Genomic DNA, 19654 nt, shown 5'->3' on the forward strand with positions numbered 1-19654 from the left:
AGTTGGAAAACTCGATGGGGAATAAAATATATTTGGAAGCTAAAATAGAAAAAAAGTGAAATGTCTTCTTCATTCCTTTCAGTTGTAGCTATGCGTCCATTATTGCCATAGCTCTGGTTTACTTTAAAAGACACATTTGTACTTCAGGTGTTTGGATCTGAAATAACCGAAGTTTGTCCTTATCCCACACAGGATATGTTATCCCTAATTGCGGGAAGGGGCCGAAGTTCATATCAAATATTCAGAGTTGTACCAGAAAAACCACACTGGTCCCTGAGGGATAAGATTTACACTGAACTACATATTAACTGTAGTGAAGAATCTGTGCTCATAGTAGCTTCCGTTTTAAAGGTAAGAACAATTTTTGCATCACCAACATTCAGCATCACTCTAGAGATGTACATTTTAACCTTGAGATTGCCTGATGATGATAGTTTTCTTGAACTAAGGACACATGACCTCTGAATAAGAGGCATGTTATGTAAAATTCTCATAAGCTCAAAGATTAATCACCAAGACACAGGTGAACACCTTCTCTTGGAAGTTAACTTCCTTATTTATTGGAAGGGCTTGTTTTGGCATTGCAAATGTTCCCAGAGATTTACACTCTGTGATCTGAAAGACCTCTATAACTGTATCATGTCAATAGCAAGGTAAGAAAAATAGTGCTAAAAATGTGTTTTACAAAATCCATGCCTTAAATCATACTTAACAAAAAAAACCTATTCCTCATAAATAAACATAGTACAAAATAGCTGGTCCAATACACACTTACAATAAGTTTTGAAAGAGTTGAGTGTTGCCCTCTGTCCAGTAGATAAACTTAATTCTTTTCCTTCTCTATAAAAAAAATAAAGCAGCACTTTTACATTAGTCAGATATTGCCATTTTAACCCCATGTCAAATAGTGAAGAATTAGCCTCCCTACTTCTAAATAGTCTACCAAGCTTAAGTTACCAGTGGGCAGCAGTAACTCTGGAGCAAATATCACTGTTTTATTTTTATTTGGGCCATGATCTGAGTTTGCCTCTCAGTAGATTATAGAGCTATGGTCCCAAACATCAAAAGAAAAGATAATGCTCTGAGAATAGGCATGGTTAATAATATTAGGCAAAGTTACTGAATGATCCATCCTTGGCCCTGGAGCTTTCAAAGTGTGTCTGGCTCTCATTGCCAGAAACCTGGGACCACGTCATGGGGAGGAAAGTGAAGATCAGTAACTGGAGGTGGCCATGAGTTTTCACAGCAATTTAAAGGTACAGGAACACCTGGGAACCTTCCATTTGTCTGATTTGTAATCCTTGGTACAACATGAAAGTTAATTGTGGTATTTCATGAGCAAAGACACTTTTCTGTCCTCAAACATGCTGCTTACAATTAATTAAATAGCTGATTATTTCCACATTTTAAGGAATGGAAGTGAAATTGTAAGACCTTCTCACATGTAAAGCAGGGTGTTGAATAAGAAAGTTCACCACATTCCAAGTGTGCCTGTATACAGAGGTATACTTGTATTTTACAACTTTATACTCTGTGATCAGAAAGACAAATTGACCCAATTATACAACAGGAAGGAGGTATTTTCTGTCCCTGCCATTGTTTAATTGTTGCTTATTTACAGAAAGAACACTTACAATTTTTGTATGTTTGTTTTGTTAGTTTTATATAGTTACTGTTTCTTTTTTCCTTTATTCAGCTGTTATTAGTATTATTACACATTTATTTATGTATGTATTTATTTATTTTACATCTTGAATGCTGACCTCTACCTCCTCACCTGTTACAGAGTCTTTTCCCTTCTCCCCTGAGTGGGTTAGGGATCCCACGTGTTATCCTTGCACCCCGACACATCAACTCTCTTCAGGGTTAGCACATTTGCTCCTACTGAGGCCAGTTGGTGAAGGGCTTCCACAGACAGCCAAAAGCTTTAGGAATAACCCCTGTATTTGACTTTGTTGGTCTTCCTGTAGACTCCTAATCTTCACCAGTACCCTGAATCCTTTCCCTAACTGTTCCATAATAGTCAAAGTGCTCTATTCAGTGTTTGCCTGTGGGTCTCTTTATCAATTTTAGTCAGCTGCTGGGTGAAGCCTCTCAGAGAGCAGTTATAAAAGGATCTTTTCAGGATGGCCCACAGAGAAGCTGGCCTCCTTTGAGACAGACAGACCTTGAGGCTCTGAATTGGAGAGCAGTTCTCTGATTGCAGGTAGTAGTGTGGACTGGAAACCAGGAAAAGCACTTAGAACAGACAGTAGGGTTATTTCACTGATAATGCAGCCAGAACTCTGCATCTTTGATTCTAGTTTTAGGTAAGAACACATGGGCTTCTGCCTGTAGTTTCCACATTAGAGGCAAGTTTCCAGTTGGTGATAGGCTGAGAATATCTTAAGGAAGTAGGGTCTCAACCAGTTGTTCTTAGCCTTCCTAATCCTCGGAAATCATGCTGTGATCATCCATAACCATGACATCATTTTGATGTCATTTCATAACTGAAATTTTACTACTATTATGGAGTATTATGCATACTCTATGGAATATCGATATACAGATATGTGACCCCCAAAAGTATTGTGGCACACAAGTTGAGAATCACTGGACTAAACTGCTATTTTTAAACAGAAATGTTTCTCAAATACTTTCTAAAATGTACATTGATCATTAATTTTCTTGTGATTTTCCTCATTAAAAAGGATTTCATTAGAAATAGTTAAGGTAGCTTTGCTTTCTTCTGATTTATATGAAAATTGGCTTAGTGTCCTTAATGACCAATCTCTGCTTGGAAAATTTTCTGCTATACACAGGTATTGATACAGTAAACACTTGGGGAACGGCACATAGTTAGAATCAATGTATTTTCAAGGTACATTGGTTTGTATTTACAGGATTATAAACTGGACTAATGTCCCATGCCAAGAGATATCCTTTGCTCAGACATGTATATTCACTTTATAAACCGGTGCATTTTTCAAGCAAGAGTGTTGTACGGTGTCTGTAATCCCACCACTTGAGGTTCTTCTACATTATAACTGTCATGGTTTGGAAGACAGAGCATGCTACACAGTTGTGTGCAGGTCAGACTAAAGTATTGGTTTGAATTCCTGTGTGAGACAAATTAAAAGAAGTGTGTATGTATAATACCTGTGGGTTATTGACATCCTAGTATTATCACCATGGTATTGAGAATATTGCACATGTTAAATATATGTCATTGATTAGAACATGAAGCTATTTCTGAGTTCCCCTTTCTCAACTATAACTTCCTAGAGAAGTATGGGTAAGGCATATCTTTGACTTCTGTGAATCATTTTCCTGTACAATATTCCATACAATGATTTCTTTGGTAACAGGAGCTTTGTGCTCCCATTTCTACCCAGGACTCCAGCATCTCTGCCTTCCCTATAGCAGGAGATGTTAACCTGCATTGTGTTGGGTCACTAGTGTGCTTTCTGCTTCTTGTATTGCAGAGTGTTGCAAGAGTATTACATGGATTCATACTACAATAGACATTAAATATGTCCCCATGGTGGCTGGAAAGATGGTTCCCTTTTTAACAATACTCTTTCCATACACAGAACACACATGACCTGCAACAATCTTCATTCATTCTATTTCCAGGGAACCTGACACCTTCCTCTGGGTTCTGAAGGTAGCAGTTGTACATGTAGTACTGAGAAATTCATACATGATTTTCAAAGTTTCCTACAATTTTATAAGGAGAATTGATTTGAAGAAAATATTTAGGGCAATACTTAAGCTGTATATTCTTATTTCTTTTGAATTCTGAATATACTATGAGCTGGTCTACAAAACATTTATGCTGATCTTTCTTTGTATTCAGAGTTTTGTAAGCAACATTAATTGTAAGACAATCAACAGTAAAATTTTCCTTTTTTATGTATAGTATTCTACTGAAGATGCCATGTACAAATTACATCCTGCTAAAACAGCTTATCTCTGTGCTATTAAAATGAAAACCTCTATGAGGAATCACTTAGACACCCACACCTTATCTGTCCGCGTAGCCCCTCATGTGCTGTGGGATCCAACTTGCTGAACTCATGATTTGGGAGTGACCTCCCAAAATAGGTAAGGGGATATGATTATTCCCTTTGGGAACAAAGTCTTCATTGTGATCCAGGAATTGGGAATGCCTCAGAAAGGTCACTGAGTTAAAGGACAAACTAGGATTGCATTCTTCTGGAGTTGGAGTGTCTGTTATATAATTTGCGTTCTTTTAGCACTTGCTTTTACTTCTGCAAAATAGAATCATGTATGTTTGAATTATTTCAGGTACAGTATAATGTACCTCTGTCTTTTTTTCTGTAGCTCTTAATTTTACTATGAAGCTGTATGCATTGATATTTTTATTACTTTCATTATTTACTTTATATCCTGATTGCAGTACCCTCCTCTAAGTCCCATCCTCAAAACCCCTTCTTCTATCAGTTTAATTTTAATTTAAAACTTTACTTAATTTATATTTAATTTTTAATTTTGGGTGGAAGTTTCCAGGGGAAAGAGTAGATGTGGTCAGACTAGAAAAGGAGTGTTACTGGGTGGCATGATGAGAAATTCACAGAGAATCAATAAATACCATATGTTTTGAAAAGGAAAAAATTAGACAACCCAAAAAAGACAATAACAAAAGAAGAAAAGAAAGCTAGGATTCTCTTTAACAACTAGCTTCCAGAAATAAGGTCCACAGGAAGAAAGTCATACTAGTATTACTCAAAAAAAGAGTAAGATAGGCCAAGAAATAGGTTCCTCAATTTAGAAAGTGTCTTAATTTATTACTGTTGCTATGATAAAACACTGATGAAAAGCAACTTACAGAGGACAGGTTAACACTTCACGATATACTCCTTGTTACAGTTAACAACTGAGGAATGTCAGGGCCCAAACTGAAGCAATGCAGGAATCTAGAGGAAAGAACTGAAGCAGAGGCTGTGTAGGAGTGCTGCCTCATGTCCTGCACCTCATACCTTTCTTTATCTCAATATAGCTCAAGGGTGGCACCATCCTGCAGATCTTGTCCTTAGAAACTCCATTGTTAATCAGGACAATATCCCATAGACTTCCCTAGACAATCGGCCAATCTGGTGTTGCAGTTTCTCAACTAAAATTCCTCTTCTCACCAACTTGTCTTAGTCATTTTTCTATTGCTTTAATAAAGCACCGAGATTAAAGCAGCTCATAGAATGAAATACTTATTTGGGGATTAGATATCCAGAGAGATTAATGTCCTTCAAAGCCATGACAGAGGAGCATAGCTGCAGGAAGGTAGGACAACCAACAGGAAGCAGAGAGCTAGTAGCTCTCATCTTAGGCAGCAAACACGAAGCACAGAGAGTACACTGCAAATGGCACCTGCCTTCTGTGACCTTAAATTCTAATCAATGACAAACCTCCTATGAGGAAGCCAAGCCACTTCAACCACCCAAAAGTTGTCACAAAGATGGTGTCATATATTGTGATACCTGCAGTTACACGGCCATCCCATTCAAAGCATCAAAATAAAACTTTGCCTCTGTCCCCAAACCCCTGCAAAAAATCACCAATTCAAGAAACTTTGGAAGTCATTGCTGTGATTCACCAGTCATTATGGCAGCATATCAGTTCTGAAATGTTACATTGCTTTAGTAGTTTCCCCATTCTTTGCAATATATATGAAATTTTAACTAGGTTAAGTTAGTTGCAAAGAACTTAGAGTCTCCATTTCAGACATAGACTTCATATCACAGTTTCATATCTGCTTGTAGTTACTGCTACTTTCCTTGTCATTTTGGATATCAATTTTTTATTGATTTCAATTTTTTAAAGTATGTGAAATGACAAGACAATATTTTGGCCTTGTGGTGTTACAGATATCTATCATACGTATCATGATTGACAACTGTGTAGCTATATTTGGATAGAATAACAATATCATTGTGACCATAACCAAAAGAGGTCAGATGACATAAAGACATCAGTAAATACTGCTGGTAAGTCACCTGTTATGATAAAAAACATAAATGGCCACAGTGGGAAACCACAGATGCTCATACTACAGAAGTAAAGATTTCATCTGATGCTCCTCAGGTGAAAGGTCCTACAAGTTAAGAGAACTTTTAATTAGTTATCACAGGGAACGAACAATAATATCATTCCTTGATTTCATAAATGTGTAAATATCAGAACAGCATTTTAGCATATCATGGTATTAAAGCATTGGAAAATATTTTAAACAACCCTTAAATTATGTAACTATATGTATATATACATAGGTAAGCATACAGACACACATATATACATACATACATACATGTATGTATGACAAGGGAATTCTTTTTTTAAACCCTGTAAGAATTCCAGAATATTACTTGCTATATTTCTATCCTTTTCTTCCCATGGTCCATAAGTCCTGTAGAATAACTTAGATATGAAATTATTTTTAAAAAAGTTCACCTAGAAACAATTATTTGATTTAAAAATGCACTAAACTTACTACAAGGTTAAACCATGTGCCAGCAAGCTGTGCTATCCTTGTACAAAAACAATGATGTTTGAGAGATGATCGTGCCAAATGCCTAGCATTTGGTATAAATATTAATTTGCATGGGATCCACTACAACACATATGTGAGAATCTTAACCTGCAATATTATTCAAATTCAGATATAGTGTTAACTCAAGTAATTCTTTGTGTAGATTCTTTGTTCATAAAATATACTGAAAAACTAGTCTTATCTGAAATGGGGTGAATCTATCATCTGAGAATGTTTGTACAATGAAATTTTTATGTTTCCTTTAGCAGGGGAAAATGAAACAACTTCAACATATATCTTTTCACAATGAAAATTTCCTCCTGACTGAAGAAGTTGCTGGTCATTTTATTTCAATGTTCCCTTCTACCTCCCTCTTAACCACAGCAGAAGAGATTATTACGAGAAACAACTTCAGTTTTATATTTAACTATATTGTTACATAGTTTCACTCACTATATTTATTTTATGTTGTGTATTACACATTCTTATCTATTAATATTAATAAATGGTATTAAATTATGTTATTGCTTAGACTCCAATTTGTCTGATTCATGATTCTCCATAGTCTTTGGAAAATGGCATTTTCAGTATTTTCCTTCACCTCTGTTACTTAGGCACCTGTATTCCTGTGACAGATCCATGTTAGTATTTGTTTCTTCCAAAGTTCCAAAAATGGTCATTCTATGTACTGCTCAATAAATGAAAGGTAGGGATTTATCTACCCAAATTCTTCCATATTGTCACTATAAAATACTCCCCATGGCTAAGTGTCAACTATTTAGTTGTACAATAAAATCAGACTCACTCCTGTGCATTGGAGCAACACTTTTAAAAAAAAAATAATATTCCTATTTCTGTGAAATGGTACTCTAGAAAATTGTTTACATTAGGAAAAATAGCTCATTATTTGAGGGCTCAAGATATCATCAAAGAGCACTTGTGATGTCAGGAGGTTGTAACTAGTGAAATCCTTCACCTAGTTGAGAAGCAGAGGATGATGAATATTCATATTCAGTAAGCTTCTTCCTTTTATACATTCGAAGAACCATGAAAGGAATTGTAGAACCCAGTTACACTGTTAGTTTGCCCATATCAGTTCCTTAAGCAGAGACATTAATACATTATATATATCCTGAGTTTTGCAAGCAAATGGATGAAATTAGAAAATATCATCTTGAATGAGGTAACTCAGACACAAAATGACACACATGATATGTAATCAGTAATAAGTGGATATTAACAAAAAAGACAAAGAAATACAGAATACCAAAGATACAGTCCACAGAACTCAAGAAGTTAAACAAGCTGAAGGTGAGGATGGCTCAGTACCACCAGAGTAAGAAGAAAGCAATCACAAAAGGGTAGGGAAAGAACTGGGAGGGAACATGGACAGATGGGAGCTTGGGTGGGGGAGGGGATCCTGGTCTGTTATTGGGTGACAGAAAAGGACTGAAGCCCTGAGGGCCAGCAGAAAAAATGGTAACAGGCAACCTCAGGAAGTAGGATGTTGTGGGGGGAGCTTGCAGAATGTACCAGAGACATGCGAGGTGAGAGGCTTTCAGGACTCAAAGGGCAGGACCTCAGATGAAATCCCTACAGTAGAGAGAGGAACCTTATAGAGCCTGCCTCCAGCAAGAAGACAGGGCATCAAGTGAGGGATAGGGTTGCCACCCCACAGACAAATTCTGACCCACAATTGTTCCTGTCTGAAAGAACTGCAGGGATGGACATGAAGAGGAGACTGAGGAAAAGAAGGACCAGGGACAGGCCCAAAGTGGGATCCAGCTCAAGTGGAGGCCCCAAGGCCTGACACTATCCTGAGGCTATGGAGATTTAAGAATAAGGGTGCCATCATGACTGGCCTCCGAAAGACCCAATAAGCAGCTGAAAGAGTCAGATGCAGATATTTGCACCCAACCAATGGACAGAAGCTGCTGACTCCCATGGCTGAATTAGAGGAAAGTTAGAAGAATGAGAACAGGAGGGCGACTCAGTAGGAGAAAAAGCACTATCAATTAACTTAGACCCCGAGGTCTCTCAAAACACTAAACCACCAACCAACCAGGCAACATACACCAGCTGATACGAGGCTCCCCACACATGTACAGCAGAGGACAGCTGGGTCTGGTTTCAGTCAGAGAAGGTGCGCCTAACACTCAAGAGACTGGCTGCCCCAGGGAATTTAGAGATCTGGTGGGATGGAGCAGGGGTGTGGTGAGGGTGTTAGGCACATCCTTGTGGAGACTGGGGTTGAGGGGGAGGAGGTATGTGAAGTGGAACAGTCAGAGTGCAGATGATGAGAATAAAATCTGGAGTGCAAAAATAGATAGATATTCTATCTATTTTCTTAGGAACCACCAGACTGATTTCCAGAGTGGTTGTAGCAGCTTGCAACCCCACCAGCAGTGGAGGAGTGTTCCTCTTTCTCCACATCCTTGCCAACACCTGTTATCTCCTGAGTTTTTAATCTTAGCCATTCTGACTGGTGTGAGATGAAATCTCAGGGTTGTTTTGATTTACATTTCACTAATGACTAATGCTGTTGAACATTTCTTAAGGTGCTTCTCAGCCATTCAAAGTTCTTCAGGTAAAAATTCTTTGTTAAGCTCTGTACCCCATTTTAATAGGGTTATTTGGCTCTCTGGAGTCTAGCTTCTTGAGTTCTTTGTATATATTGGATATTAGTCCTCTGGGCTCAAAGCCAGGGCTTGAGCAGAGAAACAGGAACAAAGAAATGCATTACCTTGCCACCAGAGAAACCTCAGAGGGAGGACCCAGCTGTAGTTTTCCTCCTCCCAAGTGCAAAATGTGTAAAGTGTAAACAGAAAATAAACCTGCAGTTTTAATTGAATCATCTTCCTGCCCCCCAGTGTCCAGGGATAGACAAGTGTAGAGACAATCCTGGCTTTTCTATTGCCGACCTGCTTGTTCAACATAAGGAATGGGGTGAATCAAGAAGGGACCAGCTTCCTTTCCTTATAGCTCTAGGGTAGTACTTGGAGTCATTCATTCCCACAGCTGCCAGTGTCCCCAAATCTAATTCACTAGTTGATCAGAGAAGTCGTTCACTCCTCAGCTTGACTTAAGACTAAGAAACACCATCTATCTGTTGATTATGTGGCATATATATATATATATATATATATATATATATATATATATACTACTTATATAAGTATAGCTCTATGTAAATAAAAAGTCAGGCATTGTTCTAATCAGCCTTTATATGTGACATTGTTGTTTTTCTTCATAGCTTTTACTATTTTGATACCTCTGCACATGTAATATTTGAGTATTATGTGTCTACTTGATGTTCTGTATGCTTTTAATACTTTCACAGGTATCTCTTATTTGGGGAATCTGTTTTCTGACAAATCATATACAAACAGTTAATTCATTGTATTCAATAGAGTCAGTAAACACTAAGACTTATCTAAGGTCCCTAGGTTTTAGTCTTGAGAGTCCCTCCTCTCAGGTCTCTGATACATTCTAGAGCTTCCTCTCAACTTCAAACTTCCCAAGGTTGCCTGTTTGCATTCTTTTTGCTGGCAATCAGCATCTCATTTCCTGTTTCCTGGTTCCCCTCCCTGAAAGTCACACAAGCCCTCTTCCCTCCCCCTGTTCACCAATCAAACCCCTCCTGCTTCCCTGTCCTGGTATCCCCTACACTGCTGCATCGAGCTTTGCCAGGACCAGGGCCCACTCATTCTTTCTTCTTGGACATCATTTGATATGTGAATTGTGTCTTGGGTATTCCAAGCTTCTGGGCTATATCCACTTATCAGTGAGTGCATACCATGCGGGTTCTTTGGTGACTGGGTTACCTCACTTAGGGCGATATTTTCAGTTCCACCTTTTTGCCTAAGAATTTCATGAATTCATTGTTTTAATAGCTGAGTCGTATTCCATAGTGTAATTAGGCCACATTGTCTGTAGCCATAGTTCCATTGAGGGACATCTGTGTTCTTTCCATATTCTGTCTATTACAAATGAGGCTGCTACAAACATAGTGGAACATGTGTCCTTATTACATGCTGGGGAATCCTTAGGGTATATGCCAAGTAGTGGTAGCCTTTTTAACAAATGGTGCTGGTTCAACTGGAGGTCAGCATGCAGAAGAATGCAAATTGATCCATTCTTATCACCTTGTACTAAGCTTAAGTCAAGTAAATCAAGAGTCCCCACATTAAACCAGACAGACAGAAACTAATAGAAAAGAAACTGGGAAGAGCCTTGAGCACATGGGCACAGGGGAAAATTTCCTGAACAGAACACCAATAGCTTATGCTGTAAGATGAAAAATTGACAAATGGGAATTCATAAATGTACAGTTTCTGTAAGGCAAAGGACAGTGTCAATTGCACAAAATGGCAACCAACAAGTTGGGAAAACATCTTTAACAACCTTACATCCAACAGAGGACTAATATCCAATATATACAAAGAAATCAAGAAGTTAGACTCCAGAGAGCCAAATATCCCAATTAAAAACTGGGATACAAAGTTAAACAAAGAATTCTTACCTGAGGAATATCGAAAGGCTGAGAAGGACCTAAAGAAATGTTCATGGATTCCGTTGGCAAGAATTTTATTGAGTATTTTTGCATCGATGTTCATAAGGGAAATTGGTCTGAAGTTCTCTTTCTTTGTTGGATCTTTGTGTGGTTTTGGTATCAGCGTAATTGTGGCTTCATAGAAGGAATTGGGTAGTGTTCCTTCTGTTTCTATTTTGTGGAATAATTTGAAGAGTATTGGTGTTAACTCTTCTTTGAAGGTCTGATAGAATTCTGCACTGAAACCATCTGGTCCTGTGCTTTATTTGGTTGGAAGACTTTCTATGACTCCTTCAATTTCTTTAGGCGTTATGGACTGTTTAGATGATCTATTTGGTCCTGATTTAATTTTGGTATTTGGTATCTGTCAAGGAAATTGTCCATTTCCTCCAGATTCTCCAGTTGTGTTGAGTACAGGCTCTTGTAGTAGGATCTGATGATTTTTTGGATTTCCTCAGTTTCTGTTGTTATATCTCCCTTTTCATTTCTAAGTTTGTTAATTTGGATACTTTCTCTGTGCCCTTTGGTCAGTCTGGCTAAGGGTTTATCTATCTTGTTGATTTTCTCGAAGAACCAGCTCCTGGTTTTGTTGATTCTTTGTATGGTTCTCTTTGTTTCTACTTGATTGATTTCAGCCCTGAGTTTGATGATTTCCTGCCTTCTACTCCTCCTGGGTGAAATAGCTTCTTTTTGTTCCAGGGCTTTCAGGTGTGTCATTAAGCTGGTAATGTATGCTCTCTCCATTTTCTTTTTGGAGGCACTCAGGGCTATGAGTTTTCCTCTTAGCACTGCTTTCATTGTGTCCCATAGATTTGGGTATGTTGTGTCTTCATTTTCATTGTGTTCTAAAAAGTCTTTAATTTCTTTCTTTATTTCTTCCTTGACCAAGGTATCATTGAGTAGAATATTGTTCAATTTCCACGTGTATGTGGGTTTTCTGTTGTTTTTGTTGCTATTGAAGACCACTCTTACTCCATAGTGATCTGATAGGAGGCATGGGATTAGTTCGATCTTCTTATATTTGTTGAGGTCTGTCTTGTGACCAATTATATGGTCGATTTTAGAGAAGGTCCCATGAGGTGCTGACAAAAAGGTATATTCTTTTGCTTTAGGATAGAATGTTCTATATATATCTGTTAAATCTAATTAGACACGTGATGAAAGATTCTTTGCTAACAACATACATGTATTGGTCGGCCTTATATTGCATAGCTGAACTGCATTTGTCAGGACTCCATGGAGAGAAATGCACCAAAAACCATCTGGTGGCATGCCATATTTTCTTACCACTTCTGCAGACTCGGGCTTACTGGCAGTGTGATGTCAGTTGAAGCAAGACCCGTGGAGGACAGGATATGCTTGGAGGATATAAATAGGTCTCACAGGGCCTGGAGAAATGGCTCAGTGGTTAAGAGCATTGACTGCTCTTTGGGAGATCCTGAGTTCAAATCCCAGCAACCACATGGTGGATCACAACCATCCATAATAAGATCAGATGCCCTCTTCTGCTGTGTCTGAAGACAGCTACAGTGTACTTACATATAATAAATATAATCTTTAAAATAAATAGGTCTCACAGACAGTGGCGGAGGATGAGCTTGACTTGCTTACAGCACTAGCTGTGCAAATCTTGTGGGTCTCGTGTCTTCACTGATCTTCACTACCCGGAGAGGCACAGCCCAGAACTTCTCCTGGTCCTCCCTGGTCCCTCCTGTTAACTTGTGCTGAGACTGAAGCCTGGCTGTCCCTGCTAGGTAGTGGCACCACAGTTGATTTATGTTTGCTGTCCCTACTCTACCAAACCAGACTGCTGGTACACCTATAAAGTGTTCGGGTATGGATGGAGCTGCCATCTCTAACCATGAAGTAAACTGCCGATTTCCAGACAACACAGACAGGAGTTGCTCCAAAGAACCATTTCTAACCAGGTCCACTTCCCCTGAATCCTTCCCCCACCCCCACCACCCCTGCTACCTCTGGTAGGTGGTGGGCTAAAAGGAGGTTAAAGTGTTTAAGAACCGTTATTAAAAGTAAGGTTTGAAAAAATTAACATTACAACCTGTACTATCCTTTTCTTTATAGATACATAACTATATGTATATGGTTTCTGAATCTCCATCATCAGTTAAGGAACAGAGAAGGGATGCACAGTAAGAAAGGACATAACAAGTGTCTTAACTACCAATAGCTAACCATGTTTGGGTGACATAAGCTAGATCTGATGATTGAAAGGTGAAAGCATTCTTAATATGTGTGTGTGTGTGTGTGTGTGTGTACATATATATCTATCTTGATATATATGTGTATGTTTAGTGAAATATTAAAAAAGTAGAACCGACATGTTCCCGCTCTTGCCCTGCTACTGTCTGGACAACCTGTTCTTATCTTGTTGGGATTCACTGGCCTGGAGCTCCGGAAATGTCTCCACCCAGCTCGCTAGGTTCCCACTGGCAAGTCACTACCACGCCAATCCATGCTTCAAATCCCCCATGGCCTTTGTGGTGCACATGTGGCAAACCCAAGCTTTGCTGCTGTACCTTTCTCTCTTAAACCCAGATGAGCTGCTGAGTGAAGGAAAATGCAGCACAAATTTAGTTCAGAAACAACTGGTAACTCAATCTCTGGGTGCCACAACTAGACTCTAATCTTGCAAGCCCTATTAATACATGATTTCTCCAGTGGTGAATCCTTGGAGATCCACCATGATACCAGGAAACTGTAGCAGCTATATCTAACCCATGTGCTGTCCCCGTTCCAAAAAGACTAAATCTCAAAAGACTAAATCTCTCCTGCTTCATTTTGTGAAGTTATCATTTCTCATGTCTAGCTCACTAGGAAAACCACAACTCAGAAGTTAGTAAGTGGCCAAGGCTTCCTCACTCTTAACAATGTTAAGCAGGTCTGGAGCAGACAGACACAAAGATAGACCAGATCACTGGACCACAAATTAGAATAGGCAGGGGGAAGTTTGCCTGGGTCGGCCTTCTAACCAGAAGTCATCCTGAAGGAATCTTGAGTCACAAGTAGTTAAACTGATCCTTTTAAGAGTTACGCCCATGCTAAGGCCCTGCTGCTCCTGAGAAACTGTCTAGTCTTCAGGTGTGTGCACCTGGGAAGGGAAGGGAAGGGAAGGGAAGGGAAGGGAAGGGAAGGGGAGGGGAGGGGAGGGGAGGGGAGGGGAGGGGAGGGGAGGGGAGGGGAGGGGAGGGGAGGGGAGGGGGAAGGGGAGGGAAGGGGAAAGGAGGGAGGGGAGGGGGGAGAGGAGGGGAGGGAAGGGAGGGGAGGGAGGGGAAGGGAGGGCGGAGGGGGGAGGGGGACACTGAGGGGAGGGAGGGGAGGGGAGAGGAGGGGAGGGGGAGGGGAAGGGAGGGGAGGGGAGGGAAGGGGAGGGGAGGGGAGGGGAGGGAAGGGGAGGGGAGAGGAGGGGAGGGAAGGGGAACTTAGGTATTTTCCTTAGGGATTTTGAAGTTGAGTCATTGACTTGAAGAGGATACTTACAGCATTAAATATGGAAATGATATGAGGGACAGCAATATACAGGTTCTTTAGGATGCTACCACACCCATGGTCGTTCTTGTCAATACTGTTATTGGATTTTGTTTAATTTTTCCATGGGTGGTATCTCACTATGTTGCCTAAGGTAGTCTTTAACTTGTGGGATCCTACTATGTCAACCTGCCAGGAGACTGAGACTACAAGTACTTAGCAGCCCTGTAAATTTGTTTTTGGAAAATAAACATATCTTTCAGTTTTTGTTTATTGGAAATGATATCTGCAACTTTTTCACAGTTGGTATCTTTTATGAATATACTGTGTATATTGTGTGTGTTGTGTCTGTATCTATGTTTGTATGGGTGTACGCATGCTGTTGTGTGAAATTCTCATGGCATACAGCAGGGTGGCATACAGCGTTTTGATACTTTGTCTTTCTAGCTGCTATGCTGGTTTTAATCAGGAAGCCTGTGCTTTTCAGCCGCCTGCAGAGGGCTACCAATGACTGGAGTGGTCATAGAACCTACAAGAGAACCTACTCCTGCCATTTCCCCAAAACACCATAATGTCTAACTGGAATCTGAATATTCATTCCTCTATGTCCACAGAAAAGTCATTGATGACACAGTAACACACACTAGATTCAAACATGGACTTGAATATACACCAGAAGGAGGCTGTCTAGTTGTTTTCTCTCGTGGAACACCTGTTGTGGGGCAACCTCTGCTTCCTAGACGTCAGGAAGAGTAAGAAGGAATAGTACCAACTCTGCACCAAGAAAGCTTTCATCCCCATGTGGAGATGTAAACAAACATTAGTTTCAGAAGTCATGGATCCTTTTAGCCTAGTCCTTCATGATGCAGACAACATTGTTCTATACTTTTGAAATAAATTTTAAAACTCTTAATATTAGCCACCATTTACTGAGGTCTTAATGTGTGGGGTAGAAAGCTGTTTTCTTTGACTTACAAACTGGCTCTTACAAGGTCTCTATTAAGGGGATACGGCTATTACTTTGTTTCAGATCAACTCTAGCACACAGAAACTAAATACATTTTCTATAGCAAACCACTTCATTGTGCCTTCCATAATGAAGCCCTCAACTGAGGCTCTGAACTCAAGGAGTCTGATCTCTAAGCATGTACTCTTAATCAGCAAGTATAAATTTCCATATTTTCTTTTTTTTAACCTAAGGGTAAGTTTTCTTCCATTTCTAAAATGAGATATGATTTATATCTATAGAACTCACCCCTTCAAGTCCCTCCCTCAATGTCTTTTACGATTTATTTTAGCCAAGCATGGTGACACACAACTTCAGACTCTGTACTTGGACACCTTTAATGCATTTACTAATTGAAGAATATTGAGGTTATTTTGACCTTTTGAATATTATGAAACATGTCTTACAAATATTCCCTTGTAAATTTTGGTGGACATAGGTTCTTAATTATCTTGAATATACCTAAAAATTAACTTTGTATTTAACTTTTTGAAGAATTGTCAAGATGGTTTCCTAAAGTGGATTCACCATAAGTGTTTAGTAAGTCCAAGTACCTCATGTAAGTAGACCATTCGGTATTCATTCTTGTGTTATTGGTTTATTCACTGGGCAATTTTCCTCAGGTCTGGCATATGCTATAATACATTCTCTCTCTCTCTCTCTCTCTCTCTCTCTCTCTCTCTCTCTCTCTCTCTCTCTCTCTCTCTCTCTCTCAGTGTGTGTGTGTGTGTGTGTGTGTTTATTGATACTTCTCTTATGGCCAATGATATATATGCATTCATTGGTCATTTGTATATTGCCTGCCTTTCCCTAAAACTATTTTCTTAAATCTCTTTGTTTCCTTGCTAAATGGTCTGAATGTGACCCCTGGAGTTCATGCGTTAAGTGTGTTAATATTTGCTCTGAGTAGTACATGCACACACACGGAATCCCATCTAGTAGAGAGGCTGACATAAAGGGACCATTTGAGCCTAGGTTTTAGAGACCAACCAGGGAAACACAAGAGTCGAAGTCTCCATCACAGAAACACAAAAACAAGCAAAACTCAGTGGCCAAGAGATTGAAATGACCTTGGGGGCCATTACGAGGTTAGTAGGTACTGAGGAGAGAGTCTTCCTGAATAGGAGTAGCACCAGGTAAGGACAGTACTTCCTTTTATTCCTTTGCTCTTCTGTCTCTTCGACCATATGGGGACTCCACAAGACTGTCGTTATTATACACTACATTTTACGGCCTTGACATTCCCAGCATCCCCAACTGTAGGAAATTAATATCTGATTTTTATAAATCAATTGTGGTCTTCTGTGGTGTTGAGTCAGATGGGCTAAGACATTGTCCATAATGTAATGATTACCCTGGGCCCATCTTCCTTGGTGATGTAAACATAATAACCTATGTTCTAACAGATGGTAACAATAGCCTGTTCAACCTGGTATGCTTTCAAACCCATTGAAGAAAATCATCATCTATAATTATTAGTAATATAGATATTTTTAGAAATTATGAATATTTAGTCTGATTCTTAGAAATTGGTGATGGATATAGTCTTTTTAACTTTGACATGCTGTTCTTCTTCACTTAAATCCACCCTATAAGCTTTGCCTACATATTTTTCAATAGAGTAAATCTGATCACGTTCCATTCTATCTCAAAACCTTCTTTATCTTTCCAATTACCACCAAAAATAAATACCATCTTCAAGGCCAGTTGATGGTGGCATATACCTTTAATCCCACCAACTGGAAGGCAGAAGCAGGCAGATATCTGTGAGTTAGAGGCCAGCTTGGTTTACATAATGAGTTCCAGGACAGCCAGAGCTACATAGAGAAACCTAGTCTCAGAAAATCAATGTGTTTGAGTGTGTGTGTGTGTGTATACACATGTATGTTTGTATGTATGTATATGTGTGTATATGTACATATATATGTATATATGTACCATCTTCAAAATGTTTTCATTATTTTCACTTAAGAAATTACTAAGAGATAGTTTGTATGATAACCTAGAACAGACATATATACACAGAAATCATGCAAATAAGCACACGTTCACCCAGAAACAAATAAGATTTCTTTCTTTTTACATGTTACTAAGTTAGTTCATTGTGTTGTTTGTTTCAGTTTGGGCAGTTCTGGGACTGGGATCCAGGCCTTATGTCTGCTTAGGATGCAGCTGTTCATGATAAAATACACAATTTCATAAGTAAGACTTATACAATGTCACTCTGAAACATGTTCAAATATGGTGAGTTAGGGTTACTATTGCTGTGGTGAAACACCATGGTCAGAGCAACTTAGGAAGGAAAGGCTTTGTTTTGCTCACAGTTCAGTCAATCTAACAGTACAATCATCAAAAGCTATGAGGGCAGGGACTCACAAAGGCAGGGAGCTGGAGGCAGAAGATCCTATGCCATAGACGATGCTGCTTACTGGCTTGCTCCCCACGACTTGCTCACCTTACTTTCTTATAGAGCCCAGGACCACCAACCCAGCAACGGTACCACCCACAATGGACTGGGCCTTCCCCCACTGATCACTAATTAGGAAAATGCTTTATAGCCAGATCTTATGGAGGCATCTTCTTAATTGAGGTTCCCTCCTTTCCAATGACTTTAACTTGTGTCAAAATGACATAAAGCCATCCAGTACAGTAAGATTCTGCAATTCCCACAAATTTTCCTGTAGCATAACTCAAGCCTGTTTGTATAAATCATTTTCAAAACTAAAATTACATTTATTAATTTAAGAGGCATGAAAATCTATATTTCTTCCTTTGAAAAAGGCGGGGAGGTGCCCAGAAACCTGTGTTTTTTATTAACTTTCCCATGTTCATTCTTCAGAACAGGTTGAGAAGTAACTGCTATTTTCTATAACTTTCTGTTCTTCCCCCATCACTTCTCAAACACATTTTTAAAACAACACTTCTTTTTTCTATCTAGAATCAGCCCTTGTTACTGACATCTTACTGGGTCCCTCTACTTATTCCCTGAGCATAAGAATATCTCATTTCCCTAGATTTACTATAAATCCATGCTCGGGTCTTCTTTTGATGACACTTCTCTTGTACTGCCCCATATCCTATACACTGTAAACAACCATAGTATAGGACAACATTTGTCCCCCAGTGGGGACAACAATGGTCCAGTTTAAGTCAAGACTTTTGTGTTTGATGTGTTTGAGGCAGGGTCTTACTACACAGCCCACACTACTAGCCTTGAATTTGACACTCTCTTGCCTCCACCTCCCAGATTTGTGGGATTACAACTATGTACCACCAGGCCGGCCCTAAAATAAGAATGCATTTAAATGGAACCTTTCTCTGTGGGCCTAGGTCAGTTAAGAGAGAGTTTAAGTGAAAGCAGATTGTTAAATTTAATGAGATTATGGGCATACATAAGTGAATGGCAACCTTTGCTGGGTGGATATTTATGCAACCTAGTCTTCGATTAACTTTCTCAATATTCTCACTATTCTCAATATGCAGGCATAAGGCATAATGATCAGATTTAAATGCTAATATCCAAAGTAGTTCAGGGCTTAATTTTTCCTTATCCTATCTTATGTTAGGTTCCCTTAAGAGTACCTGGTCTAAGAGCTTCTGGGCTAATTAATATCCACTTATCAGTGATTGCATTCCATGTGTATTCTTTTGTGATTGGGTTACCTCACTTAGGACAATATTCTCCATTTCCAACCATTTGCCTAAAAATTTCATGAATTCATTGTTTTTAATTGCTGAGTAGTATTTCAATGTGTAAATACACCACATTTTCTGTATCCATTTTTCCATTGAGGGACAAGCTCTGAATACTCACGACATAAAATTAGCATATCTTCATGTTCATGGGAACATGAAGAAGGAAGGAGAAGGCCCTGATCCTGGAAAGGCTTGATCCAGCATTGTAGGGGAGTACCAGGACAGAGAAAAGGGAGAGGGTGATTGGAGAATGGGTGGAGAGAAGAGAGCTGATGGGACATATGGGGAGTAGAGAACTGGGAAAGGGGAAAGCATTTGGAATGTAAACAAAAAATATAAAAAAGAAAAAAGAAAGAAAAAAAGAGTGCCTGGTCTCTGCGGCCAAAGA

General features: G+C 39.2%; 1 long non-coding RNA gene across 1 annotated transcript; it reads left to right on the forward strand.

Annotated features, from left to right (window-relative positions):
• Positions 1–256: 256 nt before the first annotated feature.
• Positions 257–7045, forward strand: LOC127676267 (uncharacterized). The gene is made up of 4 exons (XR_007975814.1): positions 257–351; positions 3902–4086; positions 5865–5984; positions 6793–7045. It is a non-coding gene; the product is annotated as an uncharacterized LOC127676267 (long non-coding RNA).
• Positions 7046–19654: the final 12609 nt, after the last annotated feature.

Source organism: Apodemus sylvaticus, chromosome 1 (genome assembly GCF_947179515.1).
Source record: "Apodemus sylvaticus chromosome 1, mApoSyl1.1, whole genome shotgun sequence".
Classification (NCBI taxonomy): domain Eukaryota; kingdom Metazoa; phylum Chordata; class Mammalia; order Rodentia; family Muridae; genus Apodemus; species Apodemus sylvaticus.